We start from the raw sequence: 20656 nt of genomic DNA, 5'->3' as shown, positions 1-20656 counted from the left end.
ACATGTAATCAATTTCAAGGAGGCCCATACCTCCTTCCGAATAGGGAATATATAGTGTTGGTATACACTGATTTTTATAAATCATTTGATAAGCATGAAGCATCCTTCTTGTTTTCTTGTCCAACCAATCCTACACGTTTTGGGGCCAGTTAATCACTCCAAAACTGTAAGTTAAGACAGGAAGAGCAAATTGGTGTATAGCTTGGAATTTGTCCATAGAAGTCAGTGCTGTTTTCAGTACTAATTTTGGTCTTCTGAAATATTCCTTACTAAGTTTTTATCATTTGTTCATGTTTTATTGCTGATCCATCATCAATTCCCAGATATTTATACACTCCCTCTTGCTCAAGTTATTTTATATCACCTTCCTGTCTCAGGCAGATGTTTTTTGGTGCTGCAGCTTTCATGCTTTAAAGGTTTCTTTTGTGCATTTACCAAGACCAAATGAAATTCTAATATCCTCTGAAAAAGTCTTGACCACTTGCAGTTGTGCTTTCAGTTTCTCATCAGATAAACAATACAGTTTTAAATCATCCACAAAAAGAAGATGAGAAGTCTTTACACTTTTTTTGTTTTCTGGGAGCCAAATTGTAGCAATGACCTAATCTTTTAAGTAGACAGCTTAATGGGTTAAGAGCAAGACAAAAGAGCAGCAGTGGCAAAGAGTCACACTGGAATATCCCCCTTTAAATTTTTATCCCTGGAATAACAATTTGCCCTTTGTCATGGCTAAACTACAAAGTGGTTTGCCACTGTTTCATGGTCACTCTAATGTAATTGATTGGTGTAGGGTGTATCTTATAAATTTTTAAGCACCCTTTTATCCCTGAATATGGGACGCTGTCATAGGATTATAGGTGATTACAAGGCTATCGACCCGGAGGTCATTTTAAGCCTAGCCAGTGGTACAGCAGTAGTGTTGTTGCCTCACAGCAAGAGGTTCTCCCATTCGATTCTCGGTTTGGGTTGGGAGTGCTTTCTGTGTGGAGTCTGCATGTCCTCCCCGCGGTCGAGTGGGCATTCAAAAGACATGCATTGAATGGGCATGCCTTCATTGAAAGTTGGGCATTGGGCTGGCAACTCGACACTATAAAAAAAAAGACAACTGCCAATTATTAGCAGACCTGAGTTCCGCTGTGGCGACCCCTAACTGGGAAAAGCCGAAAGACAAACAACAACAATGTTTCAACCCAATATAATACCATAGAAGTGCTAGTCACTACTCAAGATTGCATTTAGTAATGAATGTCCAGGAGGGTTGTGGATGCTATTCTGGTAAGAATTTATGGTGCCCCATCCACTCGTCACGGTTCCTCTTGAACAGTGTCACAGAGGTGCTCCACTTCACATGAATTGCTAGCCTGTTCCAAAGATGTGGCAGCCGCTAGGAGATAAATCTGTCCCTCCAGCATGTCCTATTTAAGTTGCAGGCCATATTTAGGTCCCTGGAATGGGTAGCCTTAGACCCATTTGATTTATGGATATGTAGTCTTTACATTTTATAGTCTATCCATGCCATACTTAGATTCTTACCCTTTTTAAAGTTTTCCATTATGACTTTATTTAAGAACAAATGAGCCTTTGTTCCATATAAAGTTTGTTTAACCTTTTGTTATATTGCTATGACTGAGTTTTCTTCTAAATGACTATAAACTCTGTCAGCATCAATTCCAGTGTATAATTTACATATATTCAGAAGACAAGTTACTGTCTATAGTTTTTAGGATACCTTGCACGTTCATTCTTAAGTAAAAGTATTGTTTTTCCTTTTGTTAAGCAGGTTGGCATCTGTTTGAGGTGTGCATATGAATAGTTCTTACTTATGGCTAAATCTTAATGTAAAGATGTTAATACTTTTTACCCACAAGTTAGGTACTGCATCTGGGCTAGGGGTTTTCCAATTAGGATCTTTTTTTAACTTTGTTTCAATTTCTCTGGCCATTACTGCATACCATTTCATATCCTGTACATCTGAACTTCTTATGCTTTCTTTTACTTTTTCCATTCAGCATCTTTATGTTCCACAGGATCTTCATAGATGTTCCTCCAAAGTTTATCCATTTCCTCTCTTTTTTGGTGGTGTTTCAATTCATTTTGCCTTGTTTCTCAATTCTCTAATTGGTGGTGTTTCAATTCTTTTTGCCTTGTTTCCCAGTTCTCTATAAAACTTTTTTTGGTCATCAATAAATTCCATATTTTATACTTTTCCTTTATATTTATCTGCATATCTTCTAAATTTTTCTGCTGGTGTTGATGTTTTTAGTTTATTTCCAATAGTGCACAATAGATCCAAATCTGTTCTGATACTGCACATTGCTTTTATCATGTCTATCTTTCTGAGCATTTTTAGCTGTTCCCGCTTCTTTACTCTTCTAACAATGACACTTCTTGTCTTAATTTCTTTACATTTTTTCTGTTTGATACTTCCATGATGGCATTTGATTTCTCCCTTTCCTTTCCCTTACTGCTCTGTGTTTTTGTGATAAGACTTTATCTGTTAATAATTTAGCTGCACAGTAATATACCCTATTTACTTCTGTTATATTGCATGGATTTCTATGAACAGTCATAATTACTGTGTTTATTTGTTTAACTTCTAACTTTTGGGGGTTTTTTGACTTATAGTTTATTTCTTTCATCAATCTGAATATGCCTGTCCATCTCTATTAAATCAAACAACTCTTTTCTCAGATCATTTTCTTCTAAACTGAGAGCACATTTTTTGTTCTCCCTTTCCTGTGGGCATTCTACAGAAAGTTCTAGAGCATTTTCCTTTGCCACATACTCTTTAGCTTCATCCTGTGTCATTTATTGCTCTTTCTCATGGGAAATCACTTGCCTATCACTCCACAACATTGACTGTATCAGAGTTGCCACAATTTCATGTTCCTTCCCTTGTTGTGCAACTCCAGCTGAGCTTTTGTACTAGTTTCCTATGGAAGGCTCTGGTATCTTCATATACCAACTGATCAGATGTTTCACACTCCACTGGTCTCTCCTTAATTTTCGGATCCATTGTTCTATCCTGCTGTAGTGTTACCAGACTTAGACTTTCTGCACTAAATCCTTCACTTCACAGGTAATTCATAACATCAGTTTCTAATTCTTTAACTTCTCAATTACTAATCCTCTTTTCTACTTTTCTTCTTTGTTTTCTTATTTTTTGTATTGGGAAATCTTCCATATCTGGAAGCCTTTGTCTGTACTTCTCTTCAAATATTTTTGGTGCTGCTCTTTTTGTATTGATTAGTTTTGCTTTCCCCTTTGCATAAATATTGCATCATATGAAATCTCTTATTCTTTCCCATGTCAATGTTTCTTCTTCAGATGTCTCTTGCTCCTCCTGTTTCTCCTTACTTGGGGGACTCATTCTTCCATCATACTGTAATATAACCTGTATTAGACTTTCTACACTAAATCCTTCACTTTGCAGGTATTTCATAACTTCAGCTTCTGTTTTTTTTAACTTCTGCTTTACTAATCTTCTGTTCTACATTCCCTGTTTGTGATATTATTTTTCTGTTGTAAAATTTTCCATATCTGGATGCCTTTGCCTGTATTTACCTTTGAATATCTTTGCGGCTGTTTTTTTTTTATTATTGATTAATTTAGCTTTCTCCTTTGCATAAATATTGCACCATATGAGATCTCTCTTTCTTTTCCATGTATGTATTTCTTTTTTATATCTTTTAAAATCACTCTTAATCTTTTTGTATATCTTCTGTCTGGAAATTTTGGGCTTCTTTTTTTCTCAATTTTTTTTTTATTTTTCAAATACATTTGAATGAATTCCATAGTATTTATACATAACATCTTAAATAACTATGTACATTAGCCTGACACTATAACAGATCTTAATATATACAGTTACTCTGTAAGTATGCCCAATCCATTATCAGAGTATCTGATCAATTATTGTATAGTGTCAATCAATGATAAGACTTTTCTCCAAGGGTTGTTGATAAATGGCTTTGAATAAATACTATGTTCTTTCATTTTAATTTCCAATAATGCTGTGGTCTTCAGTAGGCTGTAGAAGTCTTCCAAAGTTGATATTGTGTTTGTATTCTATCTTCTTGTTATACACTTCCTTGAAATTGCAAGTATTGTCCATACTAGATACATGTTTGACCTATTCAAATGAGGACCTTCCTTTACATTTAATAATATAAGAGCAAGAGCCTTAGTTAAATACAATGATTCATTAAATAAAGCTTGTAGAAAGTTATTAATACCATTCCAAAATGTCTTAATTTTAACACAATAAAAATAAAATGTGGTTCCAATCTGCATTGTGTACTTGCTCACATCTCCAACATACTCCTTTTTATGGAAGAACTAATTTGACTGATTCTATCTGGGGTTAACAAATGCTATGTGCAAGAATTTCCAATTAAAAACTTTCCAGTATTGTGTAAAGGATGTATATTTTATTGATAAAAAGATATTTGTTTTAATATCTTTTCAGTTAACTGTATTGAGTGTCCTTTTGTTATATAGTTCAAATATGAGGTTTTGGGTGTTATAAATCAATATTTTGTAAAATGTTGAAATATTGTGTCCCATGTCAAAGTCATTATATATGATTTCAGATATGTATTTCGTAAATTTAGGTATTTCTTTAAATGAAGAATTATTGAGTATTCTACTTAAATCATGCAAATATGACGGAATACTCTGTAAAGTTAGCCAGTCCTGTTGTGAAATTTTATATGTTGTTTTTATTACTTGCATATCTAAAACTTTTAGTTCTTTGATACATTGGAGCCAACAAACAAATCCTTTCTGTTCACAAGAGTTAATAATTTCTCTATATATTTTATGTGGAAAGTTCTTTGTGATCAAACCCGATTTTTAAATCTATATTTGCATTAATAATTTTCCTAAATGAGTCAATGTAATAATTAATCATACGAGTTTTAATGGGTTTAATACATATGTGCCATGGCAAATTGTTTTTATCTGTTATTTGAAATTTTTTTTGTAAATCAAATTTATTTATTGATATTACAGTTAGTAATTATTTCCAATCTGCAGAGTAATTTGGACTTATACAATCTGAGGTTGTTTTAGATATTGATGCTTTTATATATGTTTCTATATCAGGAAAGTTTAATCCTCCCTGTTTCCATTGTCTGATATGATATATTAAAGCTATTCTGTTTCTTTTGGGAAACCATAACATTTTTATTAGACACAAATTTATTTCTTTAAGTATACCTTTCTGGTAACAGTTGTATTGCCATGACTATATATATATATATATATATATATATATATATATATATGTATGTGTGTGTGTATATATATATATATATATATATATATATATATATATATATATATATATATACACACACACATATATATATATATATATATATATATATATAGGATATTGGGCAGTAAAACCATTTTTATTAACTGTAGTCTATCTTCAAATGCTAATATTATTTTTTTCTATTTTTCCACAGAGATTTTAATTGTATTGATGATATTATTGTAGTTTTTTGAGACTAATTCATTATTATCCTTGCATAATTCAATTCCTAGATATTTTAAGGTAGATTCTTGTTTCCTTTTGATGTGATCCCTTTAGTCTGCAGTTCTTTTTTTTTTATTTAAAAATAAAAATTTTGATTTTGATTTATTGAAATGGAGTCCTGAAGTCATGTGAAATTTGTCAATTAATATATCTAATTCTTCTAATGTCCCTTTTGTATTAGATAATGTTAGTAATATGTCATCAGTAAATAGCATTACTTTAGAATTGTATTGTTCAGAAACATCGATTCCTTTGATTTTTATATTCTTACAAACAGAATCTGAAAATATTTCAGTAGCCAGAGCAAATAGAGTCGGTGATGTGGGACATCTATGTTTAGTGCCTTTTTTGTTATATGTATAGATTCAGAGGTAAAAGGACCTAACTTGACATACTGTAAGTTATTTGTATATATATATATATATATATATATATATATATATATATATATATATATATATATATATAGTCTTTAGGAGATGAACAAATGATGCAGGAAATTCAAATAGCATTAGGATTTTGAATAAATAGTCCCAATTTCGGAAATCAAAGGCTTTCTCTATATCTAAGCCAATTATAAGGGGTCTATATCAGCATTTCGAAAATTTACTAGTTCGAATCACAAAACATCGAACTGAAATGATCAAACTAAATTTTCGAATGCCGATATAAAAAAAAAAAAAAAAAAAAAAACTAAAGGTCATAACCTCGATCAGTGTTGTTAAATCCCCAATTTCAGCTTTGTCCTGTAGTGGAGAAAACATTCTCAGACTGCCAGTCCCTCCAGATGCCATAAAACAAACCAGATCACAAAACACATAAAAAACTTCTAAAATGAATAAAACGACACTGGAGCGGCAACCAAGTAACTTAAAAGTGCATAAAGCACTTTTCATTTATCTAAATTAGACTTCTTCAGATGCATAAAAGACAATGAAGTAATCACTTTTTATAAAAAACATATGGGTATGAATTAGCCAATCAGTGTAGATGCTTTAGTAATGTCGGCTATAGAACCATTAACTCTTTTCATCCCATGTAAAGCATAGGAAAACACTGCTGCTTATACTCAGCATATTAATTAAAACAAAACACCACTCACTAACTCCATAGTACCTACGTTGTATAAAAATGTATAAATATAAAGTATATGCCTGTATCAACATAAAATATGTGTATACACACAAACCCACATAATAAGATGAAATAAAATAAAGAATGCTCACAGAGAAACACACATAGTAAATAAAACAGCAGTTAATCAACTATTGCACACCCCTATACTAAACCCGAATAGCTAAGCCCGAAGGGGCGAAATAGGCTAAAAGTATACTATAAATATAAAGTGCACAATATATCCAAGTTAAACCTAACAGCTGTCACTTAACTCTATATTAACCTCAAAGAACTAAGGGGAGGGATAAAAGGTAAAACTAAACCCAGGGTACTCATTAAATTACAACAGATATATGTGTAAACAAACCCACATAGTGTACCTATAATTAATTTTTATAGTATACTTTTAGTATATTTCACCCCTTCAGCCTTAGGTATTCAGGTTTAGTATAGAGGTATGCAATAGTTGATTAACTGTTGTTTTATTTACTATGTGTGTTTCTCTGCGATCATTCTTTATTTTATTTCATCTTATTATGTAGGTTTGTGTGTATATGCATACTTTTTGTTGATACAAGCGTATACTTTATATTTATATATTTTTATACAACGTAGGTGCTATGGAGTTTGTGAGTGGTGTTTTGTTTTAATTAAATATGCTGAGTATAAGCAGCAGTGTTTTCCTGTGCTTTGCATGGGATGAAAAGATTTAATGGTTCTATAGCTGACATTACTATAGCATCTATGCTGATTGGCTAACTCATGCCCATATGTTTTTTATAAAAAGTGATTATTTCATTGTCTTTTATGCATCTGAAGAAGTTTAACTTAAATAAATGAAAAGCGCTTTATGCACTTTTAAGTTGTTTGCCACTCCAGTGTCATTTTATTCATTTTAGAAGTTTTTTCTGTGTTTCTTAATATCCCTGGCTGTGTTCTACATGAACTACAGAGTGAACTGGCACATCACCTGTGTGCCCTGTTCAATCACAGCCCTACCTCAGGCTTTGTACCTACCAAATGGCACACTGCTGTACTCATCCCTCTCCACAAAGGAAGAGCAATGACAGACCCGGGAACTATCACCCCATTAGCCTGACGAGTCTGATATGCAAAGATCTGGAATGCATCATCATCATCATGGACTTTGCTATTATTAACTCCCCAAGTGATGTTGACATCCTACAGAAAGGCCTCACTGAGACCGACTGGCATCAGAGCCATAGCCTTAAGCTCAATATCAAAAAATGTGTCGTCATCCCCTTTGGGGAAAAAAAACAGTTCCCATGAAATACCACATCGATGGTAGTCCACTGAACACAGAAGGTGTTGTAAGTGATCTGGGAATACAGGTTGACAGCAATCTCTCTTTTAACCACCACATTGTCACTGTGGTCAGAAAGTCCTTCTTTGTGGCAGATTTCATTACTAAGGGTTTTGCATCCAGGAAGAAAGAGGTTATTGCATCCCTCTACTCTTCCCTCATTAGGCCAATCATCGAGTACAATGCCTCATTTGGCATCTACCTCACTAGACATCTGCAACAACTGGAGAGGCCACAAAAGTACCTCACAAAGAGGATCCTAGGCCTTAAACACTTGTCCTACATGGACAGACTCAAAAAACTCCAAATATTCTCTATCTCATATCGCCTACTTAGAGGCGATCTCTGCTTGACTTACAAAGCTATGTCTGACCAATCTGTGTTAGAAATACTACATCTAAAGAAATCCCAATTCCTCTGCACCACACACTCCACAGACCTCAACCTCATTACCACAGTCAACAGAACATGCTGGAGGGACAGCTTCATAACCCAGAGACTGCCCATGCTATGGACTAGACTTCCCATACATGTCAAACAGAGCACCTCACTGGCACTCTTCAAGAGAAATCTTGATGAGTGGATGGGAAATAGAAAATTCACCCCGAGGATCACTCCAGTGGCTCTATTCGACAGAGACAATAGGAATTAAGGTCAGGTGGCACAATGCCAGGGTAATCTTATGGGCTAGGCTTGTAAAGGCTCCAGGGCCATTAGCCTAGTACACACCTACGAACCTATGGAGTTACTCCATCAAGGCTGGGTCTGATATGGCCTTGTATGCCAGACACAGGTCACCTCTGAACAGTCTATATGAGACTGAGTAGTTTGCCAGGGCTTTTAACCTATCACTATAGGACAGGTGTTTGAGACCCTGGATTTTCCTGCTCAGGATCCTCTGTGGTCTCTCCAGCTGCTGCATGTGCTTGACAAGGTATATGCTGAATGGGGCATTTTACTCAGTAATGGGTGTGATAAGGGAGGAGTACAGGAATGTTATGACCTCCTTGTTCCTGGATGAAATATGCTTACTTATCATGTGGGACATATAGAAAGCCTTCCATACAATGGAGGCAACAATGGTGGTCAAACGTCAGGTTGCTGTCAACTTGGCTGCTCAAATCCTTCATGGGGACACTATTTTTCCCAAAGGGGATAATAATGCATTTCTTGGCATTCAGTTTGAGGCCATGCTTCTGACACCAGTCATTAGTTTGGGTAAGGCCCTCTTGGAGGATGTTCACATTACTAGGGGAATTTAAGACAGCACCCAGCTTGCAGTCATCTGCAAACTTGGTCAGCCATAGTCCCTGATTTTTGGCTTACACCTCAGAAAAGTATATCCCAAACAGTAGAGGCCCCAATAGCAATCCTTGGGGTACACCACTCATTATGGGTCTAGTACTAGAGATGGCTTCCCCTATTTTGACTGAGTTCATTCTATCAGTGACCAAGTTAGCTACTCATCTGGTAACATACAGGTTGATGCCTAGATGGGAGAATTTATTTATTATGCCTGAGTGGGAAATTGTGTCGAAGGCTTTGGCCAGGTCAAGGTAGGCAGTATGCACCATCTTCCCCTCGTACATGACTTTGGTGACTGATTCGAAGAAGTCAAACAAGTTTAACAGGCATGATCTCCCTTTGACAAAACCAAACTGTGTGGGGTCAAGTGTTTGGAGGTTGCCAATGTCCTTGTGTATAAGGTCCATGATAATGCATTCCATGGCCTTGCAGATCAAGCTAGTTAGGCTGATGGGCCTATAACTGCCCAGGTCAGTGGATGCTCCACCTTTGTGTAGAGGGATCACAGTGGCTGTCCTCCATTCAGCTGGGATGAAGTTGATGCTCAGGCTTTGCTTGAATAGGGTGCCTAATGGAACTGACAGCTCATGCCTGAGTTCATGTAGGATACAGCCAGGGATGTTGCCAGGTCCCATGGAGACTGTATTTTTTGCCTTTGAGAGGGCATTAAACACCTGCTCTCTGGTGATGAGGGGAGGGGGGCATGTGCTAGGGATGTCCTGGGGTACTGATGGGGGGGCAGGGGGTGAAGTTTTAACTGAATCTATCTACCAGCAGGTTGGTTATATCTACAGCATTTATGTATGTGGTGTTATTGACCACCAGTTCAGAGACGATTTTGGTGTAACCTTTCAGATTGTGGTCGTATATGAAGACCTTGTCATTGTCTTTAGTGGATGTGGCCAATTTGGACTCAAAGTTAGCCTTAGAAGATTTTTACCAGTGACCTTATTTGCTTGTTCAGACAAAGGAGAAATAGCTTACAACTTGACACCTGCTCCTTCTTGGTCCAGGACAGCAATTTTTTTCCCTTTTATTATAGAGTTTGTTTATTGCCGATGTCCACCAGACAGGTTTACTCTTCCTTGAGGAAGATAATTTGGTCCTTCCGGGTATTGCTGAGTCCATACAGCTATGTAGGTTCTCATATAGTTTTTTGGTGCAGGCTTGGATGTTAATGCTTGTTCCTACTGAAGGGACAGTGGCTGAGAAGCTGCTTATACCTGCTCTCAGGAGATTGTAGTCAGCTTTGGAAAAGTTTTTTTTGTTTGACCCAACACATCCCTTAGAGCTGACCCAGTACTCAGGGACATAGGGACACACATAGATAGTAATCTAGCCTTTGACCATCATATGTCTACAGTGGTGAGGAAATCATCCTTGGCGAAATAATGTGGTCTGTTAACCAAGTCCTCCCAAGCTGACAAATACTGTATTCCCTTAGAATGATGCTTTTGAGCTAGGAAGGATAGATTGAAAGAAACAGATCTGTTTTTTGTTAGTTTAAGTCAAGAGACTGCAAGAATGCAGACCCCCACTACTATAAATTATGCAGTTGAGTTTCCCACATTTGGGAAGGTCACAGGGGTCAAGCCAACTAAAGTGTGCAATGGAAGATCCTCACCCTGGGAAAATCACCTTCTTGATCATAGTTCATACTTACTGGTAGGGGGAATACTATCATTTGGTTACAGTTAAAACATTTTTTGATCAGGCATTGTAGAGACAGTGTGTGTTTGAGGAAAATGGGCAAAAATAAATTACAGTGACTATTATTATTATTACTATTTCTTCAATTTCATCAAAATTGGCTAGTTTATACAGCCAGTAAAGTAACAATAATGAATAGGTATCGAGGCAGTCTATGATTGAAAGTTAATAACCTCAATGATTGTTTGATCACAGCAGAACAGTTGTTGATATGGTTGGTAGAGCAACTGTGTGTATGTGTGTGTGTATGTCTGTGTGTGCATGTGTGTGTGTGTGTGTGTGTGTGTGTGTGTGTGTGTGTGTGTGTGTGTGTGTGTGTGTGTGTGTGTGTGTGTGTGTGTGTGTGTGTATGCCTGAGTAAAACAAACTGAAATATATTATTGTGATTATTATTTTATTTGATCAAAACTGGATACCTGAAGTGTAATAATACAGTGATAAGTAGGTAATGATAGAGTCAGCAATTGAAATTATTTACTCCAACTGTTCAATCTCTGCTAAACTATTGATTACCTGCTCTAGTAAGGTTGTGTGTGTTTAAGTAAAACAAAAGAAATACAATACTGTGACTATTATTGACATTATTTTTATTTGATAGTAGTATGCCATCCACTGAATGAAATATTAAACCTAGTCCCCATTTGCTTGAGTTGGTGGTAGCTCAGCTGGATGTAAAAGATCCCACAGCAACTATCAAAAAGAGTAAGGGAAGCTCCTCTGAAAAGAGGCCACTAGTCTAGTGGGACTAGTCCAGTCATCATAAGATAAACATGGCAGCTGAAAGAAAAATCGGAATATACACTTATTCCCAGTCTTTGTAATGTTATACCTCCTTTAGAGATAATGATGTTAAATATAGTGGTTTATTTAAATTATATTTTCCAAAATACATATTTGATTTGCCCATGCCAGACTTTATGCCAGTTTGATTATCCCATTTTTTTTTGTTTGCTTCATGTAAGTGTTCATGTTGTCAATATCAGATCCATTCTAGGAAATAAAACCAGCTTTACAGTTGTCAGCATATTTGTTCTTTGAGTAGTACTTGTTCTTGGGAACTCAGGAAAAGACAGATAATGCAAGCTTAGTGACTAAAACCTATGGTATTCCTGTTCTTAATGATAAATAATCAGACTATATTCTCTATATAGTCAGCCAGAGCATAATGTATCTAGTTAGGTAATTATTTGCCCTTGCTTTAATCAAGTAGTTATAAATTACAATATTGGGAAGAGTTGAAAGCCTAAACCAAATCCAGATAGGCAATATCAGCTAATAATCCTATGTATATTGTCATAGTTAATTGATCATCAAAATTAACAAGCTTGGTTAAGGCAGACCTGCACTTTATAAACTCATGTTGATGCATATCTATCGTTATTATATCTGTACTTGTTTTTGCCAGATGCTCAATAATGCATATTATATTATTATTTTATTAGATGGTATGACATATCTAGTCTGTGGAAATTATCTAGTGTTATACCTATTTATAGGGGAAAAAATGAAATTAGAAATTATTGGCTGATCAATTTAAAATCTGTTTTAGCAAAATACTGTGAAATACGTATTTAGCCTTTAATTCCAATTCTCTTTGGAATACAGATACAAAGGCACTTAGAGGAAAATGTTAGAGGTTGCTACTATTATAATTAATCTGTATGTCCAACATGCTTTAATACAAGGTGCTACTGCTGTCAGACCTTTGCCTAGAAGGTATAGAGTGTTTTAATCATGTTTGACCTATTATGGACTTCATGACATACAAATAATAGAGCACTACAGGTTGGACAGAGATACCATAGAGGAAATAGTCAATTTCTTCCACCCTCACTTGTGACACTGTGGATATTATTGTGAACCAATCTCAGTGGAAACCAAAGTATATGTAGTATTACATCTGGTAACTTCAGGAATGTTTCAGAAACCAACAGGGGACATATCAGGGGGTGTCACAGGCCTCAGCCTCAAGAATCCATCCATCCTCAACCCTTTTCCCATTTTTGAACATGGGGTTAAAGGTGTCACTTCAATAGTGACAATCATCTAGAGCCAAGGTTTACACCACTAGGTAGCTAGCCTTGCCATGGTAATTCATCCGTACCATATACTCACACACACAATCATGCCTAGGAACAATTTAGAGTGTCCAGTTCACCTGCTGCATGTCTTTGGAATGTGGGTGGAAATCAAAATGCCCAGAGGAAACCCAAGCAAACACAGGGAGGATATGCAGACTCCACACAGAAGGCACCTCAGGTGAGAATCGAAATGGACAACCTCTTGCTGTGAGGTGATAACACTAACTGATGCACCACCACGCTGCCCAGCTTCCAGAATATTACACTGATTTCTTAATACAATCCTGCAACATGTACAACAGCAGCATATCTGGTCTCCAAGTATCCCAGAGCAGAGACCATTCATCATTTCTATGTTACAACACATTTCCCAGATCTTCTGGAGGCCATAGACTTCACACATATAGAAATAAAATCCCTACAAAGTGAACTGGGAAGGAGTTTCATTAACATAAAAGGCTATCATTCTGTCAACTGTCAGATGGTCTGTAATGTCCGAGGAATCCTCTGTAATGTGTGATCAGTTAACCCTAGCAGTCTCTATGACACCCACTCATAGCACACCTATAACCTTTATCCAATGTTTTCTAGAAGCGAATTCCCACAAGGACATCGAGTGGGGGATGCAGGTTATGCACTGGAAGCTTGACTCATGATACCCATGAAAAGCCCACACAGCAACAAGATCAGTGTTATAATGATGCACATGCTCAAACTTGAAATTCTATAGAGCGTGTTTTTGGTTCAGTCATGTCATTTTTCCAATGTGTAGATACATAGTGTCCTACAGTATGACCCAGCCACCTTTGCCAAAATACTGACAGCATGTGCCATATTACAAAACATTATTGTGAGGAAACAGTTACAGCAGGGAGAACAAGGCCAAGGGCCACAGTTCTAAGCACTACAGGCAGGGCAACCAGGAACAGCAAACACAGATCAGGATTCTGATGAAGAACAAGCAGCTGGGGATGATGCTGTCAGATAGAGGCATGTGCAGTATCCTACGGCCATGGCTAAGAGGCAGAGAAGACTGTACACTCTCACTACATATGTGAATAGTTAAGCTAAGCACATACAAACAGTAACAGTAATGCATGCAAAATAATGACCCTTTACTTACCCATATACTGGCTGTGTTCTGTGAGCATCAGACAAAGTCGTCCCGAGAAGTGACAACTAGTATCAGCAGCAAAGGTAAGTGATGAACCTGTAAAGAAGAGATAAATGGACTACCCTCATATACAAGTACTGTACTTAACTAAGATAAGTCAGTATTAACTTATGAGTGGCATATGTAACATAAAATATAAAAACAAGGAAGCAATAAAAGGTATATGAAAATGTTTTTTCCCAGCACATGTATACAGTCTGTGCATCAAGACAAAGCAGGCCCATGTCAAACCAAGACACAATGTTTAATTAAATTTCACCAGCATCCACGTATATACAAGATCAAGCATACGTATGCAAATACAGAACGACTACATAAGACACAAATGAGAATATGCCATCCAAAACTGTAAACCAGCTATGTATTGCCCAAACACACATTCTTGCCCTGCTCACTACTTTGCATCATGCATAAAAGTTGCTCAAGTCACACACCCCAAGAGTTGCCAGGACAATATCAGCATCATCTGAACATGATGCTAGCAAGCAGTAAATCATAATTAAGAGGACTCTACTACTACTAACACTACTATAACTACAATTAGGAGCACAACATACTAACACCATTGAACTTGAGCAGAAAAACACAAAAATGCAATTCAGTACACAATCTTGATGACAGCAGGCACTGACTAAGGAAACATTAGGTATCCACTTTGTGCATCAGACATAGGCAACCTTAAGACACAAAGAAAGTGCAAAGAGCAGGGTACAGGCATCATCACTTGGAGTGGGGGTTACAGAAGATCGAGCCTGACATAAACAAAGTGTGCGCGTGTGTGTGTGTGTGTGTGTGTGTGTGTGTGTGTGTGTGTGTGTGTGTGTGTGTGTGTGTGTGTGTGTGTGTGAGAGTATTTGTGCATGTGTGTTTGAGTGAGTGTGTGAAATCAGTTTAACGGCAAGTACACATTGTCAGGGCCAGTAAAGAAGTCAGATATTAAAGATATAGATAAATGTGCATGTGTATGAGGTGGTATGTGTAGGATATATATAAGTATGTACGTGTGAGGTAGTACAGGCAGGTTATATATAAGTATGTACATGTGAGGTGGTATAAGTGGGATTTATATAAATATGTACACGTGAGGTGGTATGGGCAGGATATATGTAAGTATGTATGTGTGAGGTGGTATGGGCAGGATATATATACAAGTTTCTGGACAACACAGTGGTGTAGCAGTTAGCATTGTTGCCTCACAACAAGAGGTTCTCCAGTTCAAATCTCAGCTGGGGTGCCTTCTGTGTGGAGTGTACATATCCTCCCTGTGTTTGTGTGGGTTTCTTTTGGGTGCTCTGGTTTCCTCCCATGTTACAAAGACATGCATCTGGAGTGTTTCTCCCTGGGCCTACACTGAAATTAGGCTCTGTCCTAGTCGGACTTTCCAGATAAACAAATGTTAAATAAATGAATATGTATGTGTGAGGTGGTATGGGCAGGATATATGTAAGTATATATGTGTCTGAGGTGGTATAGGCAGGATATATACAAGTATGTATATGTGAGGTGGTATGGGCAGGATATATATATAAATAAATATATATATATATATATATATATATATATATATATATATATATATATATATATATATATATATATATATATATATATATATATATATATATATATATATATATATATATATATATATATATATATATATATATATATATATATATATATAAAAGTATATATGTGTGTGAGTTGGTACGGGCAGGATATATATAAGTGCAGTATGTATGTGTGAGGTAGTGTGGGTAGGATATATATGTGTGTATATAAGTCTGCAAGAGCACAACCAAATTAGTTGTATTAGCACTATATCCTGGCATCCTGGAGAGGTGGAAGCTGTGTGTGGTAGAAAATTCAGTTCACCATCACCGCCCCTGACCATATGAACTACCTTTTCCTAGAGTTAAACTGCTCATTCTGTGACCCTGGCTAGATGTCAGGGTGCTGCTTGAATGTGAATGATGTCTGCTGGATGAGCTGTCATCATGACTATGTTCATGACCACAACCACATGGTCTACCACATCTAGGTGTGGATACTATGAGAGTGGGATCTGATAGGGACACCTCAGCTAACATCTGACAATATAGCAGCTCTTTCGTGATATATTGGCTGACGTTCCTTTGGCAGATGTTCCGTAATAGCCACTAATCAATCCATTGTATCATTCATTCATTTCAAGGACTTGCACATGTGGTTTAGGCAGGCTCACATGCCAGTCTGCACAACATACATTACTCTAACTACCTAATTTGTGTTCTTTGTGGAACTTGCCTGTGCCTCCATGATAGCCCTAAACATATGTAGGGTGGCACCTACTGACACACCGTCAGGTTACAGGCACAATTCATGCCTCTTTTGAGCACCTCTACCAACACCCCTATGTGGTGCTTCACCCTCATGATAGCTAGGGGAAGAGTCCATCAGCTTTGAATCTGGGGAAACCACACTACCCTGATCAGCCATGTCACCATCAAGCTATGCTTTCACAGAGGGCTCCATGTTATGGATATGCATAGGCATACTGTGCCCAAACTCTGGGAAGGGGATGTCTGAGCCCCAACCTCAGTGTCAGACACATCATTTACAACCCCAGACTGTGCCTCTTCATCAATGCCATCATCAGCAGAGGCTACTGATACTCAGACATCAGGTGGCAATAGAGCTACAGTGCCAGTGGCAGGCTCACCTGTGATTATAGCAATAAAATACAAAAAAGAAAGAAAGAAATACAAGTAGAAATAATCAGACGTATACTATGTAACCCTGACTAAAGCAATAAAAAAATCACCAAATAAAACCTTGGTGTTATAGCAAACCATGAAAAAGTAAAAAACATACCCCGGGATTCATGAAGCTCGGCGCAAGGCCGGCGTAAGGCCTGCGCCGGCGGTGCATGGAATATCCGGCGCAGTAGCGCCATATACATATTAATGAGAGTGCACTGGAATCACAGACACGTGCGTAGTGTACGTGAGCGAGCCCAGGTAGGATGCGTCTGGAGGCGTGTCTAAGCCAGCATGAGGTGAGCAACCTAATGTGCTGACAGCCACGGTCCGCCCACAATAGTAATGGCAGCAGCCAGGTCCCGTGCAGAATGAAACGCACGTACAGTATGCAACATAGTCCCCGTTCCAAATTAACGGAGAAGCAAATAGAAGCCACGAAGGCATAAGTGTACCCGTCCAAGGAGCAAAGGATACGCATAAGACCGCCTTCGTCCCGCAATGCACTGTCAGTGTTTACACTCAGAGAAGGTGTACAGCCGCATGTCAGCGCCAAGACCGACATAGGAGCAGTGACTAAGGTCACCACCTGTCCCACTTTGGTAGGGGCAGTCTCTCCATGGACAGTTGTGTCCCGAAAAACGTATTAGAAATGGCTGATGTGCTACGATTGTAGGACACAATGATATCCCGTATTTAATGTAATGGTAGCATGAATTGGTTATTTCTGCAACAGAAATACCTAAATGACACAAGAAACAGAATAAGCAAGGAAATTGCCACAATAATAAGCATATTATTTAGGCAAACAAGTGAATTTCTATGCTATATAGTGACCCGTTGTATGTGTCGGCCTGTAAAGTCAGATGTGAGTCCCGGAAATATCCCAGATCGGAAAATGGAAAAGGTGGAAATCCCAGTAGCGACATGGGCATGGTCACCAGGGTTACCTGCTGTCCCAATGTGCCATGGACAGTCCCTGATTGGACAGTCGTGTCCCTGCAACAATCGTATAAATGGAAAATGACCTCCGATCCCCTGCCACGCAAATTCCCGCAATATACATGTAAATAGTAGCATAAAACATATACATTACGATATGGAACACAGACATGGCATAAGAAAATAAATAAGGAACCCAAACGCTTACAGAATAAGCTCATAGTATGGCAAACAAGTGAAGTTCTGTCAACTGCACTAGCCCTGGGTATGTGTAGTCCTGCAAATTCGAAGTGTCCACATAACATGCCCCACTATGGGCATTGGAAAAGGTGCCAACCATAATGGTCACAAGCAGTAGTGACAGTACATAGCCGGGTAGCTGTGCTGACATAACAACAGTAAGGAAGCAAGATACCTCAAACACAGGCAAACATGTGCATAGCAACATATCCCAGACCCAGCAACGTCTCTGTTGCATACACTGGATGGTGTATGATGAAGTGTAATATCCAGAAGCAGAACCCATGCATTCGGATGTACTACACAATAGCCTCATTGTACATGTCAGTCACACCCATGTATACCCCTGCACCCAAACCTGCTAGCATCCGTGTGCAGCTATACAACCACACACAATGTGCATACCTGAACTGTGGTAAGATGTTCGTGTTAGGCAATGCCACGCGGGCAAATACGTACCCCACATGTCACTAACCCACCGCAGGTACAGATATGTAAATGGCTGCATGTGAATGTGTCAGCAGAATGTGTACATCCGGCATGTAGTATGTACCCGTCCAAACCATCTAGGTTTGCATACGACACGGTGCACATAACTGTACACATGTGGACAAGTCGGGTCGTTGGACCACCGCATCGATGATTATCTTTGCAGTGAAGTCGATCACATATAGCGGAACAGGTGCCTACCACACAGGACGTCCTAACAGGGTGCTACAGGCAAAGAAGGGGAAACTGGGACATCACATGTGGAGATTAGCGTAGCTGGACGGACAAATACACACGGTCAAGGTAAGGGTCGGAACAACATGCATATGGCGGATGGATGTTGTTCAAAATATATAGAAACACATATGAAGTTCCAGTTTACACTCGAAATACTACATAATGTATTGAATTGTACCGTACAATATGGCAGTAGAACTAAGCCTGCATGTAATTGGTGAAGCTAAGCTGTACTGTGATGGAATTCTGAACCTGGCAGTAAGCAGTACAGCAGGCTCATGTCTGTCATCATTAATTATTTGCTGGGTTACAGAACAATAAATGTATGTACATGCATAACAGCACTCCTTCCCCAGAGGAGGATGGCCTTGTGAGCTCTATCGAAGATAGCAGTACAACTCCTTACCAGAGAGACAAAGCAACGTATTAAGAAATTAACTGTCCACTGTATCGTAACAGTCTAGGGTCCTTGAAACAGCTACAATCACAAAAGGATACTGTAATGTACAAGGTGCCTTGCAAGGCTGTGATATCCCCATGGGAAAACAATTTAAAAGCACGACCCCAGCACCCACGTATGTATAGACAATTGCGGACCATAGTGATGGAAATGCCCTGTGACCGACCACGTCAGTAAGGTGGGCAAAAGCTGATTGTAAACACTATATAAAGTAACTGCTTACTGTATAGAGTCAGACAAAACTCTCATACTTGGACTGTATATTATTTAGCCTGCCTGTGTACACTACTAAAACGTTCCGAACCCGAGCCTCCTGTGTTATCGGCTGTCACTTAGAAAAGCCTACTGATAACTACAGTCTGGTTGTAACAACTTATTTCACATTGTGATCTTTGTAATCCGGAATTCCCTTGGTAAGCTACAGGTCAGAGTGCATGGCTGGTTAGACATGTACGCTGGAGAATATGCATAAATGGTTCTTCTTGAATGAAAAGACCTCCGACTGAATTGTTGTGTGTAAAGAGGCTGTTTACTGTCTGATCTGTGGCTGAAAAGCGGAAAACTGGATCCCAAGAAGAAAACGTGCAGCCTTAAACAGGAGGCCCAGGTAAGGAGTGTCTGCCTCTTTGTGTCTATTGTAGATCAGGGACCAGACTACATTGTGTTTCTGTTAACAGTAGTGATATCGGGTCGAAGACCTACCCACATACTGTTAAATCTGAACATAGGTCAGGGGAACACACAGCAGAGTAAATAGTGATTGTAGACACTACAGTGGATACAGGGAAGGAGATACACGTGTTATGACAGAAGGGTACGTAGCAGTCGTGTAGAGGATATGGGAGATTATTGAAGCAACAGATCATGTGATCCGCATTTGACGGGTGACGTGAAGAATATGCAATCGCAGAGAGCACATAATGGGAGTTACGCAGCAAAATGGGGTAATAAATATGACATTGATGGTATATTAGGCAACATATCGTTACTGAAACATTGTAATCCCTGAAAATTTGATGCATATGTTCCAAGGTAAACACCTGTTCCACCCTGAGAGAGATATGCCCTCTCTGGCCAGCCGTGTCCTGTAAATAAACCGAACAAATGTCAAATGTCCTGATATCTCAGGACAAACATTTCCCAGATATATATCAAAATGGTAGCATAAAACAGTAAATTTGTATGTGGAACAGCAAAATATAATAATAAACAGAATAAGCAACTGAAATGCTACAACAATTGGTCGCTCTCCTGGCAAAACGTGAATACCTGTCCTATGTTGGGGGCCCCGGTTG

At 38.1% G+C, this 20656-nt stretch overlaps 1 protein-coding gene and 1 non-coding gene across 2 annotated transcripts in view; one reads left to right on the top strand and one right to left on the bottom strand.

The window, feature by feature from the left end:
- Window positions 1-20656, top strand: part of LOC122803989 (histamine N-methyltransferase-like) — a 375890-nt gene that overhangs the window by 267335 nt on the left and 87899 nt on the right. The window lies entirely within an intron of this gene.
- Window positions 10800-10963, bottom strand: LOC122805063. The gene has a single exon (XR_006365291.1). It is a non-coding gene; the product is annotated as a U1 spliceosomal RNA (small nuclear RNA).

The sequence above is a fragment of the Protopterus annectens genome, chromosome 6.part0, assembly GCF_019279795.1.
Source record: "Protopterus annectens isolate FY-2018-M chromosome 6.part0, PAN1.0, whole genome shotgun sequence".
Taxonomy (NCBI): Eukaryota; Metazoa; Chordata; order Ceratodontiformes; family Protopteridae; genus Protopterus; species Protopterus annectens.
The sequence above is the reverse complement of the archived record's forward strand: the minus strand, read 5'-3'. Positions and strand labels throughout refer to the sequence as shown.